Source organism: Chinchilla lanigera, unplaced genomic scaffold, assembly GCF_000276665.1.
Source record: "Chinchilla lanigera isolate Chin_1 unplaced genomic scaffold, ChiLan1.0 scaffold00009, whole genome shotgun sequence".
NCBI classification, from domain to species: Eukaryota; Metazoa; Chordata; class Mammalia; order Rodentia; family Chinchillidae; genus Chinchilla; species Chinchilla lanigera.
This window is the reverse complement of record NW_004955410.1, coordinates 8,398,710-8,415,046: the sequence shown is the minus strand read 5'-3', so window position 1 is coordinate 8,415,046 and position 16,337 is coordinate 8,398,710. Positions and strand designations below refer to the sequence as shown.

The 16,337-nt window shown below is 42.3% G+C and overlaps 1 protein-coding gene across 1 annotated transcript in view; it reads left to right on the top strand.

Moving 5' to 3' along the window:
- The first annotated feature begins 901 nt into the window (after positions 1–901).
- The window catches only part of Slc26a5 (solute carrier family 26 (anion exchanger), member 5), a 55,366-nt gene continuing 39,930 nt past the window's right edge, over positions 902–16,337 (top strand). The window contains exon 1 of the mRNA XM_005377231.2: positions 902–1,276. The gene's annotated coding sequence lies outside the window, so the exon portion shown is untranslated. The remainder of the gene's footprint in view (positions 1,277–16,337) is intronic.

The window sequence follows — 16,337 nt, the reverse complement described above, 5'->3', positions numbered from 1 at the left end:
ACTCTGTATTATCCCTAATGTTTTATTGAAGAATTATTTTCTTAATATCTTCAATGGTTTGAGCAATCTTTCATTCTTACATCTGATAATCTGAGCAATGTAGTTGAGGACCGGTATGCAACGTAACAACCACTGTTGATCCGTATTAATGTGTCTTGAGACCCTGTATCACTTTGAATGTTTTTGCTTTGATTTGTTTATGTTCATGATACTGGTATGCTGCTACTGTTCTATTTTTTTTATTTGTTCATTTCTCATGTACTACTCTCTTTAAAATAAAAAAAAAAAGTTCCTTTCAAAGAACAGTTAATGATTACCTGTTTGATCAGTCTTGCATGTCTCTATTTGTTTTCCTGAGAAACCACTTTGAAGATATCAATAAGTAATACAACAATTGTTAATTTCCTACAACTTTGTCTGTAACTCTGTATTGTTTGTATCATTCTTATGCTATTTTGTAAATGGATGTCTGTTTGTTAATATGTTTTCTTTCTTTTATTTTTAAAATAAAAAATGTTCCTTTCAATTAAAAAAAAAAAAAAACCTTGCTTTCCAATGAGGTAGCACAATGGAGGGCACATATGTGGACAACAGAAACGAAACAGCATGTGTGCAGATCCACAAACTGGGTGGATACGGTTTAATTTACTTCCAAGTGGAATAAACACCCGCCGCCTGAGTAAGGTCTTTGTCAGTGGAAGTAATCACTGCATTATTTGTGAAAGACTAAAGACAGATTAGTCCTCTGACTTTTTTAATTGAACAAGAGCAAGTTTGATCTCGAACACTGTAAATCTCTCTCATTTTTCTATTTTCCGTGCCCTCCTCAAGAAAAGTACTTCTGCGATGCTGCACTCCCAGGGCTGATGCCCCTTTGGGGGAACAGTTTCTCACACGGTTTTGGCACCAGTGTTTTGCTCGGTATGTGCATGGCTGAGTTCAAACACTGGCCTTTGCTTTTCACTGTCCCCTGTATTTGTGTTTTCTGACATAAGAACCATGCTGCATGTAAGCCCCTGGGGTAGCACAGCTATGTCTTCAAGGGAGGCTTGGTATCAGGAGTCAGCGAGGGCACTGATGAGCATTTGGGGCAGACCTTCCTCCAAAGCCCAGACCGGCACCTGCTGGGTTAACTGTGCTTTCTTCTTCTTTCTGCAGGGGCGGGTGCTCTCTCCCTCCGCAGCTCTCGCCTCTGGTCCAGGACGCAGGGAGCAGAGCTGGAGTCCCAGCTGGGGTCCTTCCTGTCCCCTGCCTTCACGCCACACGCTGGATCTGGGTAAGTGGACCTCCTGGAACTGGTGACACTGGAGAGCAGGGCCTAAGCGCCAACGTAGGCATGGATGTCCGCGATGCAGAGGCAGAATCTATTTGGATGAAAAGTCGAAGAGAGAAGGCAGAGCAGTTACACTGCTTCTCACCTTTTCACTCGGATCAGGATCATCCTGACTCTTAGGTACCCGCCAGCGGGGACTGGCCTTACTTCTGGATGGCACCTGGGTGCATGTTTGCTCATCAGATCTAGAGCATCACCGATAGGTGTTCGCTGGAGGAGTAAATTCATGGAGCTCGTGGTTTTAATGGGAGCTCTGCTACTAACTAGGCAAGTGATTGTGGGAAAGTCACAAGCCAATTAAATTCTTTGGGCTTCAGTTTTTCTATGGATGAAAGTGGTGTGGTGTGTGGGGCTGCGGCTTTCACATACTGATGTGTACTCGCACCGCCTGGGAGTTCACTTTCAAAAAAAATACCAAGCAAAACTTCCAATTTAATTGGACTGAGGTAGGCCCAGGCCCCCTAGAAAATGCTAATGTCCAGCCAGATAGAAAATCCCTGGCTTCAGTCTGCACTGACAACTGATTCGGCGATTGTATCATCATAGGACAGAATGCAGGCTGGCAAAATCGGTTGCACGTGCCTGGCTAAACGCCATGTGTGCCGTGCGGTCACCGTGTCCAAAGGTGCGCATCTAAGAAGGGGCCTAGATTGCTTGGGCATTCAGGCATGGGCTGCACCTCTCCTTCCTCTGTTCCCCACCAAGGTCTTCTGAGTTTCCAGGCCCCACACATCCCGATGGTGTTGGAGGTGTAACTCTGCCCGCCCACGTGGCCGCTGCACCGAAAGGTCCCGGGGATGATTGCATCTCTTGGGTATCCGTGCCAGTATTTAATCGCCTCTGAAACTGTCTCCCGTGCTCTGTGACTTGTCGAGGTGCGGAAGAAAGGTGTCAACAAGGGATAGGGACGATCACCTTGATGGTAGTGGAAATGTGAGCTGCTCTGTCCACGCCGAGAGAAAAAATGATCCATGCGTCTTCTCAAGTAGTCAAAGACGATTGAGTTACCCGACCTGGGAGAGCGGGGCGGGGGGTGGGGGGGGAGAAGGACTTTGTTTACCTCACGCATTTCTCGGGGCCTAATCTTGCTGCCTTTGTGTCGTGAATTCTGTAGCTGTTGACAGTTGAAAAATTGTTCGTAGGTTTAAACTTATCCAAAAGTGTAACTCACAATCTTTATTTATCAAAGTGTTTGTTTCTCCCATCCTAAAAGACAAAAAGCGTGTGTGTGTGTCTGTGTGTGTGTGTGTGTGTGTCTGTGTGTGTGTGTGTGCATGTGTGTGTGTGTCTGTGTGTGCGTGTGTGTGTGTGCATGTGTGTGTGTGTGTGTGTGTGTGTGTCCCCTCCCGCTCTGTGTGGCTTTCTGTGAGCTTGTGACCCCAGCTTTCTGTCTGTTCTCAGCAGGACGCACAGTGAACTAGCAGGCGGTCTAGTTCCAACCCAGTTCTAACTCCTGATCTAACCCAGTGCTGACCAATCCCAGGGCCAGACTTCATCCCAAATAGTATCTTTGACTGGTGAACCCCGCCCTGTTGGAGTTCGTGTCTCAGAGTTGCTACCCTTACCTGATGTCAAAACTCCAGTGCTGACCTGCAGAACCAGCTAACCCCCCAGCGCTGGTTGTATTCACTGTCACTTTAAAAAAAAAAAAAAATTATAGGATTAGATTCATTTTTTACGTTTACTGCTAATCATTATTTTCAAAGAGGCCAGGGAATAAGACATATGCTATTTTATTACTTCATAATTCCTTCTTCGGCTACTTGTTACAATGAATTAAGGTACAAAAGTTACTCAGGAAAGATGGCTTTGTCATCCTAAACAATGAAACTTAATGAAACAATGAAACTTAATGAAAAGCCTAATTATTACTAAACTGAACGCAAAGGCTGTGTGTTTCCATAAACATTTCTCCTCCCACACACTCACCTGTTAAGATGGAAGCGGTGGTCAGAGTCATGATGAGCCTTAGGATTAACATTAGTTTGCTTTTTAAATCTTTACTTCTGCAAAATAGTGAAATGGTTGCAAAATAATTAGAAGTGATAAAATATTTTAACTCGTCACTGTTTTACTGAACATTTTTCTCTCCAGAGGGAGCAGGAGTGTTTTTTTCTTTTCTTCCTTTCTCTGTTTTTTCCTTCCTTGATTCACTCACCCCTTCGCCAGCTGTGGAACGGATTCCGACTCTGTGCCCGTCCTCGTATAGCTTCTGTTCTTGTGGAGGAGGAGGCAAGGCAGAAATACAGAAGCCAAATGCCTTGTAGATGTCGTGTTCTATTTTAGACTCGAGCAGTGCTACGGTGGGATGGTGATCCACGCTGTGGAGAAAAAGAAAGAGGTGGAGTGGTACAATTTTTAGACTAAGGTGTTCACATGAGAGAGTGACCCTGAGCCTGGAACAGAAGGTGGTGAAGGAGCGAGCTCTGCACCTTCAGCTCACCAAACAGCAGAGGACCCCAGGGATGGTGCAGAATGACAGGTGGGAAGCAGGGACAGGAGGCAAGAGTGGGAGCAGATCTGGGGCCCTGCAGGCCAGCCTTGTAAGGTGATGCGAAGGTGGGCTTCTTGCTGTCTGCTGAGAAGAACAGCAGCTGAGTTCTCCGTTTTCTCCTTGTACCCTTTGATATGTGCTCCACTCTGCTTCTCCCCCAGGTCTGGGAATGAAAGCTGCCATGTGGTACCAAACCAGCCATCATGAGAGGAAGCTTAATAAATGTGTACAGAACATCTTCCTAGTTGACACTGTAGACCAGACACAGAGTGAGGCTGTTGGGCTGAGTGTGGCCTTAATGTTGTATTGGTCCTGCTACCCACTGTTTAATGACAAACAGTGTTTTGGCTGGGGAGGGAGCTCAGTGGTAGAGCACTTGCCCAACATGTATAAGGCAATCAGTATAGGCTTCCAGCATGTAAAGCTGAGGAAGTTTTGTGAAAATGTAGTTTTCAGCTCTTTTTAAAAATCATAGGTTCTATATGAAGTTTAAGAATAGGCAAAACTAGTCTGTGGTGATAGAAATCAGAACCATGGTTGTGTGACATGGCAGAGATTGGATGGAGATTTTCAGCGATATTTCTGGGTAATGAGAAATTCTACATATAATAGCTTGAAATGCACAAAAATACTCATCAAATCATATGTGTGTGCCAATCTACATGCAAATTAAACCTCAATGTAAAGAATGTTTTGATTTTTATAGTAATAGTATTTTTTAATTTACAAATCATGATTACATACATGAAGGGGGTACAATGTGATGTTTTTTGATCATGGACACACTGAGGAATGATTTAATCAAGCTAATGAACATAACCATCACCTCCCTTATCCAACCTTTTTATGGTGAGACATTTGAAATTTATTGTCTTAACTTGAAATGTGGAGTACGTTATAATTGGCTGTAGTCACCCTGCTGTAAAAAAATCTCGAATCTTACTCCTTCTTGCTAATTGAAACTTTGTATCCCCTTGCTCAATGCACCCCACCCCGCCCCAGCCCTGCAGCCTCTGGGAACTGCCCTTCAACTTCTATGAGTTCAGCTTTATAAAAATTCGGTATAAAAGTGAAAGCATGGGGTATTTATCTTGCTGTGCCTGAGTTATTTCACATAGCATAATGTTGTATATAGCTACCACATTTTCTTAATGCATTCATCAGTTTATGGACATTAGGTTATTTCCATTTCTTGGCTATTGTGAAAAAGCTTTGCAGTAAACACAGGATATTGATTAATATTGACATATTAATTTCATTTCCTTTGGATAATTTTCAGAAGTGGGAATACCAGATCATGTAGTTATAATATCTTGAGAAACCTCTATACTGTTTTTCCTTAATGCCTGCAGTAATTTACATTACTATCAATAGTGTCCAAGATTTCCCTTTTCCCGATATCCTTACCATCACTTGTTATCTTTCTTCTTTCTTTTTCACTAGAAACCTTCCACAGTGTCTCACTGTGATCTAAATTTGCATTGCCCTAGTGATTAGTGATGCTGACAGGTTTTTCACTTACCTGTTACTCATTTGTATATGCTCTTTTGAAAATGTCTGCTCAAGTCCTTTGGCCATTTTTAATCTTTTTTTCATTGTTACTGAGTTGTTTAAATTCCTTTTTTTCCCCTCTTAGATTTTTATTCAATTGGATTCATTGCAGAGAGCTGGTACATGTACATAACACAACTTTGTTATATATATAACACATCTCTTTTCCCCCTTCCCCTGAATTCCTTATGCATTTTAGATATTAACCTCTTATTCAATGTATGGTTTCCATTCTCTAGGCTATCTCCTCCCTTGCTGTAAGAAGCTTTTTAGTTTGAGGTCATCTTATTTCTCTATTCCTGTTTTTGGTGCTAATACTTCCAGGGCCATTTCCCAAAAATCATGGCTCAGAACAATGGAACAGAACGTTTTCATTGCTTTTTTTCCAGTAGTTTTATAGTTTTGAGTCTTAAATATATATGTCTTTAATCCCTTTTAAGGTGATTTTTAATATGCAGTGTGGGATAAAGACCCAGTTTCATTATTTTGAAGGTAGATAAGAAGTCCTCCCAACATCATTCACTGAAAGGGCTGTGTGACGAAAATTTTAAGTTGAGCTCTCAGCCAACACCCAACGAGGGCCGAGCAGCAGCCGTGTGCAGTGGGCTTGGCCCCTGCTTTCTAGACGGGCACAGAGCTCCTGGTCCACCTCAGTCCCTTCATCAAGTACCTGACCCCTTGCATGCGGTGTTGGGCTGTGAGGCCTTCAGGCAGCGGTTGGCAGTTTGGGCTTCAAAAGGAAGCGAATCTGAAGGGGCCTCATGCGTTTGGCTGGCAGAGGAGGAAAATGACTTTCCTTCTCAACTGCATGTGAAGCGCTGAACAGAAACATAATCCTGACAGCATGAATCAGTCAAGCGACTCACCTACACCCCAATCTCAGTCAGCCGTATTCTCAAGCCTCAGGGTTCCGGGAGTCTGTGGAGCAGATCCCCTCTTCCCCCAGTGCCAAGGGTCTCAGTGTTTGCAGGCTGTTCCCCTGGGAGGATAACGACAATAGCTCTCAGTTCTGTAACCGCCATTAACAATTGCTTTCATTCTGTCCATTCCTAGAACAGTGGTACCTACTGTGCAAATCCGAGAAAGTGCAGATAAACAGAAAATGTGATTCCCTCCACCAAACACACCTGCCACTTTACGGGAAGTGATTTTAAATCTTTCTCCACACATCCATATATTTTATATTTAAAATGTATTCAACACATTTTACTACATAATTGCCCAATTTGCAAAATAGACAATGTTAACAAATCAAAAGGTAAAGATAAAAGGGGAGGCGCAGGCATTGCTTTTTCTATGTGAGAACTCCATTAAAATGGCTATAAAGTCATGCAGACAGAACAGAATGACATAGGGTAATGTTTGAAGTGAGTTAGTGATGCTCAGAAGCAAGAATTAATGCAAGAAGGACCACCACGGGGACACAAGTGACCTTCTAGAAAGAAGCCAGAGAAGCAAGCTGTGAGCTTGCCGCCAGCGGGGACAAGAACACGCATGCGCAGGGGCGTCTCCAGGCAGAGCGATGCATGGCGAGTCTGCCCGGTCAGTTACAGTGAGCTCGGGTTGTGACGTGAACGCTAGCATGTGGGGAAGTCGGCCCTGGCTAACCATGGGCACTGGTTCTAGTACACCACCTGCGGGTGCCAAAATCCTCAGACGCCCAAGTCTCCTTGATGAAATTGTGTAGTATTTGCAGATAACCTCCACATACTCTAAGTCAACTCTAATTATTTGTAATGTCTAATGCAATGTACATACTATGAAAATAGTTCTATTGTTTAGGGAATAATGACAAGAAAAAGAGTTCTTGCCGCTTCACTCTAAAGTGAAGCTCAGTACCAAAATAGCCCACTCAAACACAGAGCCTCCTAATCACTGTTTTGTTGAAGGAGTAGCCCTAGCCTAGAAACACAGACGTAATGACAGTGGGGGAAAGTGACACTCGTTAGCCAAGGGAGTGAATGAAGTCGTTGGCTTACAAAGAAAATACATAACCAAGGAGAACTTGACATTAAAGCGCATGAAGCCAGGCATGTGGGCACATACCTTATATAATCCCAGCTGTCAGGAAGCTGAGACAGAAGGATCACTGACAATTCAAGGCCAGGATGGGCTATCCAGAGGGTTCAAGGCCAGCCTGAACTACATAGGCAGACTCTGTCTCAAAAAACGAAACAAAAAACAAAACAAAACAAAAAAATCAAGATAAACAATCGCTACTGCTAGAGGAGAAAAAACTCAGGGAAAAACAAAATCATTCCAAAAAAAATCTGAGGATCAGAGTGATTTAAAAGATATTATTTCCATACAACAAAAATAAAATGCAATTAAGGAGCAAACAAAAAAAAAAACTCAAAAAATTTTAAATGATTACTAAAACACACACACTTTAATGACCACCCTGAGCAATATTTCAAGTCTCTGTCTCAATAAGAATAAGAATAAGCCTCAGAAAAGTTCAAAGGTAAAATACCCCAGAATGCATAACTAACAGCCAAAGAGATAGAGAATATACTAGGAAATGAGAGAGAAAATTAATAAATAATTTAGAGCTCCAGTAAGTCTATTGGAACTCTAGAAAAAGAAAATGAAGGGGAAAAGGTTGACAAAGATATGCTAGACAAATATTTCCCAGAGCTGAGAGTAAGTGTGTTCATCAAATGAACAGCGAGAGATACAACATCACCGAATTCTTGAGACCTTCAGAAAGGAAAAGTAAAATTACTTACTTAAGATTGGTATAAGGCTTCTGATGAGTAAACCGGATGCTAAGGGAACAATGCCTCCAATTTATTAAGGAAAATGATTTTTAACTTAGAATTCTGTTACCAGTAAAGTTATCACTTGCACATAAAGGTGAAATGAACACATTTTCAATCATTTAAAGATTCATGACACTTATATCTGAAAGAGTTGCCTGAGGATGTGCTCCAGCAAAATGAGTGTTAAAACACAGAAGAAAATGTGGAACTAATTAGAAAAAGTAGAACTAATTCCCTAGTGCAGTGAAAATAAATCCTAAAATGACACATGTTTACCAGGATTAGAAATATTAGGGCAGATAGTCAATCGGCTCCAAGGAGAATGATTTTAAGAATTAAATGTCCTGGGCATGGTAACTCATGCCTGTAATTCCAGAACTTTGGGTGGCTAAAGCACAAGGATCATAAATTCAAGCTCAACCTGGACAATTTAGCAACTTATCAACATCCTATCACAAAATTAAAAAATAAAAAAGGACTGGGGTTGTAGCTCATGCCCAGCCCTTTTTCTGTATTCAATCCCAAGGATGGCCAAAACAAAACAAAAACAGAAAAGAAAAATTTCAACAAATGTCTAATAGAAGTTCCAAAAGGAGAATAGGAAGAATGAGCTAGCCTGTACTGGTTATATAGCTAAGCAAATTAAAAACAGTAATGTAACTTAGCAAAAATAGAAGAGAGTAAAGAGACTTAAATGTTCATTTTTCATGATGTGTACTCATAGATAATATGTAAATTTGATGAACAGGAAAAATAGCTATATACTTTTGCTATCTAGCTCTAAATTCTACAGGAGACTTGGAAATGTATCGTGGTGGGGGGTGCTGCTAGAATTTAATATTGAGAACAGCGATGCTAAATGTACAGAACAATCCCTCACAAATCCCACCTTAATACCAATTTCTCTTGTTTTGAAAAATGTTGAATTAGAGTTGAAAGAAACCTAATAGAAGAATTGGTAACAAAAATGATTTTTACAGTTTCATACTTTTCATTATTTTGAGAATTTTATTTTCTGTAATCAAACCCACATAGATAAGACCTCACCTATTTAATACAGTGTGTTACCCCAATACAAATGGAAAAAACTATGTTTAACATTTCTAGATAGTGTGGCTGGAATAGCAACTCAACATGTAGCAACTCAACGTGGTAAACAGGGATACTTTTTCCAAAGCTGATAGCACAGCTACAGTTTTCAAAAAGTCAAATTATTTATATATGTTATATATTACATATTGTATATTGTATACTATATATTCTATAACAAGCAATACTATCAGCACGGTGCACAGCAATAGCCTTTCCAAGCACTGCAGACATCTGAACAATATTATAGAGACAACAGCACACTCCAATTTAAAAAAAAAGTCCTCAGAAAATAGCAGAGTTCTGTTACCATTGTGATACCTGGTACCTTTTTTAAATTAGTGTCTCAAATTATTTCAGAAGAAAAATGACTCATCAACCAGTAGATTCTCCTTCCATTTTTACTCAGTGAATTTTGTCATATTAAAACACCTGTCATCCAAACTTAAGCACCAATGTGAATGACTAAGCTTCTTACCCAGAGTACATCAGTGATCTTTCAAGTGTTCCTGGTTAGAAAATAAATACTGCAGTTTATCAGCTCACCGATCACAGTAAATTAGTGCTGGAAGGGACTCGATGTCTTTATTAGACTGAATAAAATGCCCGTGGCAGAGTGGTTTTGGCCACCGGGTCTGCACTGGATGTGGCCACGGCACAGAAGGGCACCTCCAGGCTGGCCCGCCCGCCTTTTGAGCTCGTCTGAGACCTGTCCTGCCTGCTCCAGTCCGTTTCCTGTGACTACCAAGGCCCAGTTCCTGCAGTGCTTTCTGTATTCTGTGAACGTGTCCTGCTAACGTTCACCTTTCCTCTCTGTGCAGTCTCCCGTGCCCATCGTTTCTCTATCTATTCATTATCCTAGAGCTTCTAGAAATCCCACATCTCCTCTGAAGCCTTCCCGGATTTCCCACCTGCTTTTAATTCAGTTAAAAACACCATGCTCCATAAAAAATAGACGTGACAAGTAGGAGTGCATGCCTGTAGTTAATATGATTGAGGTAAGTTTAGACTAGCACTTTGACATGATTAGTCTGATCCACACTTAATAAGGCGGCATAAGGTAAGAACATGGTCTCTGAGATGAGGCACACCTAAATCCCAGCGCAGGCTGTTGATACTCGGTCAGAGCGTCAGCTACTCCATCTGACATCTGTGGATGATTCTTGTGTATGTGCCCTGATTTTTCACCTACCGTTCCAATTAGTGTTACGCGCTATGCTTTTAACTGTTGTACTCCATGGCCTGAGAGACTCATCAATGTCTGCCATCCACATTGTCTTAAGACTGCTTTTATGTAGTCCCATCCTAAGTTACCCAGCACATGTCATCAATATCAGCATCGTTTAAATAAGAACTATTCATTGTCATGATGTATATAAACTCACAGATCTCAACATAAATCCCCGTGTACAATGGCAAAAAATTGAAAGAGGGCTAAGCAATACTTCAGGAGTAGTTACCTGAATCGTGGTACATGTACATTAGAAAATATTACATAGTTATGACAAACTATGCTTATAAACCTGTTTGATGACATGGTGATATGCTTACGATAGTGTTGCATTAAAAAAAATTAAAACCCAGAACTGGTAAGAAAGCCTCTCAGGCAGGGGATTTAGCTCAGTGGCACAGGACCTGCCTGGCAAGTGCAAGGTCCTGAGTTCAATTCCCAGTACCAAAAAAAAAAAAAGCATCTCAGCCATATGTATATACATAATACATATATACACATAAAATTTAGAGTATACATTTAAGATAAATAATTTATGGATGGAAAAATAATTTTCCAAATTTCCATAGTAGTCATATATTCATTTTATATTAATAAAAAGGAAACCTATTTTATGTACAAAAGCCTCTTGATCTCATTTCCTAAATGTTGGTATTTCCTCACCGACCATCGCCTGGCCCCCACACTTCCTGTGTTCCTCTCTGTTCATGCCTTATCCACCTGGAGGAAGTCCCCAAAAGGAAGCAGATTGCTGCAGGCAAGAGGTGACAGCTTTCCCAAGGTCACACCATCAGAACTTGGTGATCTCTGAGTGTAGTCAGCTTATGTGGTATGGCCTGATATGCAAACAGAGACTATAGATTTATACCACACAACGGGTGAAAATGAAGAGCTAAGGCGTTGAGAAATAAAGCAGGTAAAAAGGAATAACCATGAGATAGATTAAAAGGATAACAACAGGGGCCAAGGGGCCAAGGGGCCAAGGGGCTGGGGATTTAGCTCAGTGGCACAGCGCCTGCCTGGCAAGCTCAAGGTCGTGAGTTTGATTCCCGGTACTGGAAAAAAAACAAAAAACAAAAAAAACAGGGGCCAGGTATATAGCTCAGAGGCACAAGCACCTACTTAGCAGTGCAAGGTCCTGAGTTCAATTCTGGGTACTAAAAATAAATAAATAAATAAAACAAAAGGCTAATAACAGAGCTAAGCACAGAGCTACGTGCTACAGTCCCAATCACAGTATGTGGAAGGCTGAAACAGGAATAGGCTCAAGAATTTGAAGCCAGCCAGGGCAAAATAGACTCCATTTCAAAAAACAAAAGTGCAGTAATACTAAGTGCCTACTGAAGTATTATAAAGACTTTATTTCACGTATTTTATAATTCTTTTATCCCCAGTGCAGCTCTATAGGACTTGCTAAACAAATTATGGGACAACCTTATAATGGCATGCTATACAGCTATTTAAAACACAGAAGGTAGGATATGGTGATGCATGCCTGTTATCCCACCACTCAGGAGGCTGAGGCAGGAGGATTGTTGTGATGAGGAAGCCAGCCTGGACTACAAAGTGAGCTCAAGGCCAGCCTGAACTGCATAGTGAGACCCTGTCTCAAAAAGACAAAATAAAATAACAATAAAAATAATAATAAAACATAGCATAAGGAAGCTCCTTTGTGCTGTCGTGGAAAGATCACCAGGATATACGAAGTGAAAGGCAGTCCTGAGGAAGAATGTGTGTTCATATCTGCGGGGAGTGCGTAAACCACCTCTGGGCAGATGCACGGGCAACTGCGTTCTGGTGGTGGTCCAGCCATGGCACGGACGTGAGATTTCACTTTCATTCTTTTCATGCAAGAGTTTTTGAGTCCTGTGACTATATTAGTGATTCAAAGCAGTAATTAAATAAGAACAAAGGAAAATCACTCTCCTCTTTTACAAGCGAGCAACCTTACTGAAATTAGGGGCTTTACACACAGTAGTCATAATAAATTCTGCACTTTTGAGCACTGTGTCAGGTCCTGGAGGTGTTTTCTAACTTAATCCTTACAGGTTTAAAATGAGGTACTCTTCTCTCCGTGTTACAGCTTTGGATTCCGAGGGGAACAGGGTTTATTTCTCCAGCGGTGGCACTTTGGGAAGCAGTGATGACCTGGCACCGCAGGCAGAAGCAAGGCCCTCCGGTCCCCCTGCCTAGCGGGGTCGGGAATTTGGCAGATATCCTAGCAGAACGGCAGGCCCAGGAGTTGAGCTGGTCTGTGTGATTCCACAGCCTGGATTCCCACTGCCATTTGCAGATAAGGAAACTGAGGCAGGGAAACTTACGTAGCCTGCAAAAAGCCACACAAGGGTAGGTGCTGGTGCTGTCTCCCAACACGGCCCTGACCCAAGGCCCAGCAAACGGGGCGGGTTTTCAGTGCTCATCTAGGAGCCCTTTGGGGAGGAGGACGTGTAAAGAAGAGGGCGAGGGATGGGCAGGCGCTGAACCCCGGCCATCCCACACCCCCCAGGTACCCGCCAACAGTCAGCAGCAACTCAGAAGCCTCGAGAGCTGGCAGTGTGCATCGAAGAGCAGCTGGCAGGTTTCAGGGCCTTTGCTCTTCCTGTAATCAGTCAATGACTGTTAGAAAGAGCAGATCGCATATTCTGGTTATAGTAAAGAAGAGAGACTGGCTCTCCGTTTGCTTTTAGAAATAGGCTGGTAAGGCTACAGGTAAGAAGTTTTTCTGGATTATAATTCATGAAGCCTTTGTTATACGCTATGTATGTATTTAAATTTTTTTCCGTCTGGGCTGGTGGCACAGGCTGCAATCCCAACATTCGGGAGGCTGAGGTAAGAGGACTGCAGCCAATTCGAGGCCAGCCTGGGCTGTATAGCGAGTTCAAGGCCAGCCTGGATTACACAGTGATACCCTGTCTGGACAGTGTTGAAAATTTTCCTGATCACATTTATTTTGTTAATTGTTTATGCAATGCCCATAGGGAAGACAGGGGACAGACTCAGTGAGCTTGGCATGGGCCCGAATATTTGGAGTTAAAAGGGTAATAAGAGCATTTATTCCCGTTATCGACAGGTAAGTTGATTACTTTGAAAAGGTGCGCTCACTCTCTTCCAATACCTGCAGGCCACCCAGAAAAATACTCACTTCCTAAATTTAATAAAGAAAAACGCTACTGTACTGGGAAGGGTTCTAAATTTCAGGCTGCAGAGGCTGCTCTAGCTCATTGAAGCACAGAAGGATTTAAGGGACATTTTGAACAAATTTGCCAAATTCTCTTCTCAGATCTTGTCACTGGAAACAGTAAAGATAAGACACACGTAAAGTAGAACGGTGACTAAGGAGGAAGGGTCATAGGGCTGCATTGCCAAAGGGAGCAAAGCTTCAGTTACACAGGAAGAACAAATCCTGAACATCTGTGGTAACTGTAGGGCCCACAGTTAACAATACTGCATTGTAGTGGCACATACCTGTAATGCCAGCATTTGGGAGGCTGAGGCAGGAGGATCGCTATGAGTTTGTGGCCAACTTAGGCTACATAGTGAGTTCAAGCCTAGCCTGAACTACATAGCAAAACCCTGTCTTTAAAAAAACAAAATACTATATTGCACACTTAGAACTTCACTGAGAGGGTAGATCTTATGCGAAGCGTTTTTGTCACAAATAATAATGAGAATACTAAAAGGAGTGGTAGAAAACTTTCGGGGTCATGGGCATGTGGATGGCGTAGATTGTGAGCCCTGTGAGCTGGTCGCTGTGCAGAGATGAATGGCATTTGGGCGTCTCTTCTCAGGGAACTTAGCCGGTTTTCCAAACAGGTTGTGTCAAGTTCTTATTCCATGACTTCTAAGAAGAACACAGATTTAAAATTACTAAATCAGAATCTGCGAGAGCCTGGAAATCTTTCTGGGACGAAAGCCCAGGCACGGTGGACTGTGTGGGGACCGGTTTACCTGCTACAGAACCTGATCCTGAGGGGCTGGGGATTTAGCTCAGCGGCAAAAGCGCCTGCCTGGAAAGCGTAAGGTCGTGAGTTCAGTTCCCGGTACCGGAGAAAAACCAAAAAAAAAAAAAGAACCTGGTCCTCGTGCCACAGGTTCTTGGAGCGTCTTCTACAAAACCACTATTGAATCTTAAAATGTTACTGCCGTCGTGGTATAACTTCTATTTATAAATATCTCTGCCTTTGAAACGAGTCCCCTACCCCCTAGCACATCTAGATGAGTCACCTGCAGCTGGCGGAGTTAAGTTGGGTGATCTCCAAGGTCACTTTCAGATCTAGGAATCTCTTATGAAAGATGTTACAACAATTTTTAAATCCCGTCTTTCATACCTGCGGAAAATGGGGCTTGAACCATTCAGGGAGTTTGCTTCGTTAGTTCTTTTGCTTGAGAACCTAGCAGAAGGTATGTCCCTTTGGGCCGTCTTAAAAGTGACCTTTCTCCTCTATGCCAGGCGTTGTGTGGTTTTACAACTTAGTGATTTACAATTTCAGTCAGCACACCGGACGCTCATCACTGGCCATGTGAATTTGGTCATTTGAGCTCCTAACGTTGGTCCTTGCCTTCTTTGCCTCCGTTTCTGGTACGGTGGTTATTGACACCCTTCGAGGATTTAATTTTTTAATCACTGTTGTCGAGAATAATGAGTCCTCTCGAAGGACATCTCATTCTGTGAAACCAGGGTAGGTATTTCCTTATAGCATCCTCTTCTCCTCCTTTTCTAGTCAGGACGTGCGTTCGCAAGCTACCAAACAGATCTGTCAAGGAGGACAGAGATTACGCACAGGGCCCTGGAACCTCAAACACAAAGTGCTATGGTGGCCGGAGTTCTCATAGAAAAATACAAACTCTCCAGTTAGAGTTGAGGCAAAGAAAAAAATTTAATACGGGTGCAATGTATGCTTTTTGAAATGTGTTTGACTATCCGCTGTGCACATTTAACTGAGCCTGTGTATTTTCCCTGAGAACCCTACAGAGAATCTCTAACCTCGCGCTTCCCTAAGTCCATCTAGTGCTTGAGAGCTCAATTTCTTGGAGATTTGTTCTTCACTTAGACTCTCGGAGAAATAGCTGGGACAGTTAAGCTGGGTTTGCTTGAGAAACCCAGGCTAAATATTTATTTTTTGTAGTTTGTGGTTCAACATTTCAAAGGCACACATAAGTAAAGATAGCAACACAGCAAATGGCACACAAGTACTTACCCGCGCTCGGGTTTTTCCTCCTTGCTCGGCTGGCTTGGCAGAGGAAGTGCAGAGCTGTGGGTATTTGTTTGTTTTGCCTTCTGCTAAGGCAGTGCTTTGAACCTTGGCTGCACTGTGGAATCACCTGAGAGCTTTTGAACTCTCAGTCCCTTCCTGCTTCCCAGACCAATTAAATCAGGATCCCTGGCAGGAGAGTCAGACATCAGCGGTGTTCAGACCTGGCCAGGCAGCGCCAGGATGCAGCCAGGCTGAGAACAGACGTCCCACATGAAGACTACAAACTCAGAGAAGCCATCTTCGCACTAACGCGGGTCCTGACCTCAACATCCCTCTCCAAACTGATGCTTGCCACGTACCTTCCCCGACCATGTTGTTGTAGATGCATTATATTTACTATGCTGTGTTGTTTTGTTATAGTGTACCATCAACTGTGAAGTTTACTCTATTTTTTTATTTTATTTTAAAGAGGATTTTTTTTTAAAAACAACAATAGCAAACTGCCAATAACACAGACAAAAACAAAACAAAGCAAAACCAATAAGAATGATACAGGGTTTCAGAACAAAAAGATAGCTATTAACAGTGGTTGTTACATCATATATTTTTATCTTCATCGAAGTTGGTCAGATTACCGGATGTAAGAATTCAAAATTGATCAAACCATTAAAGAGAATAAAAA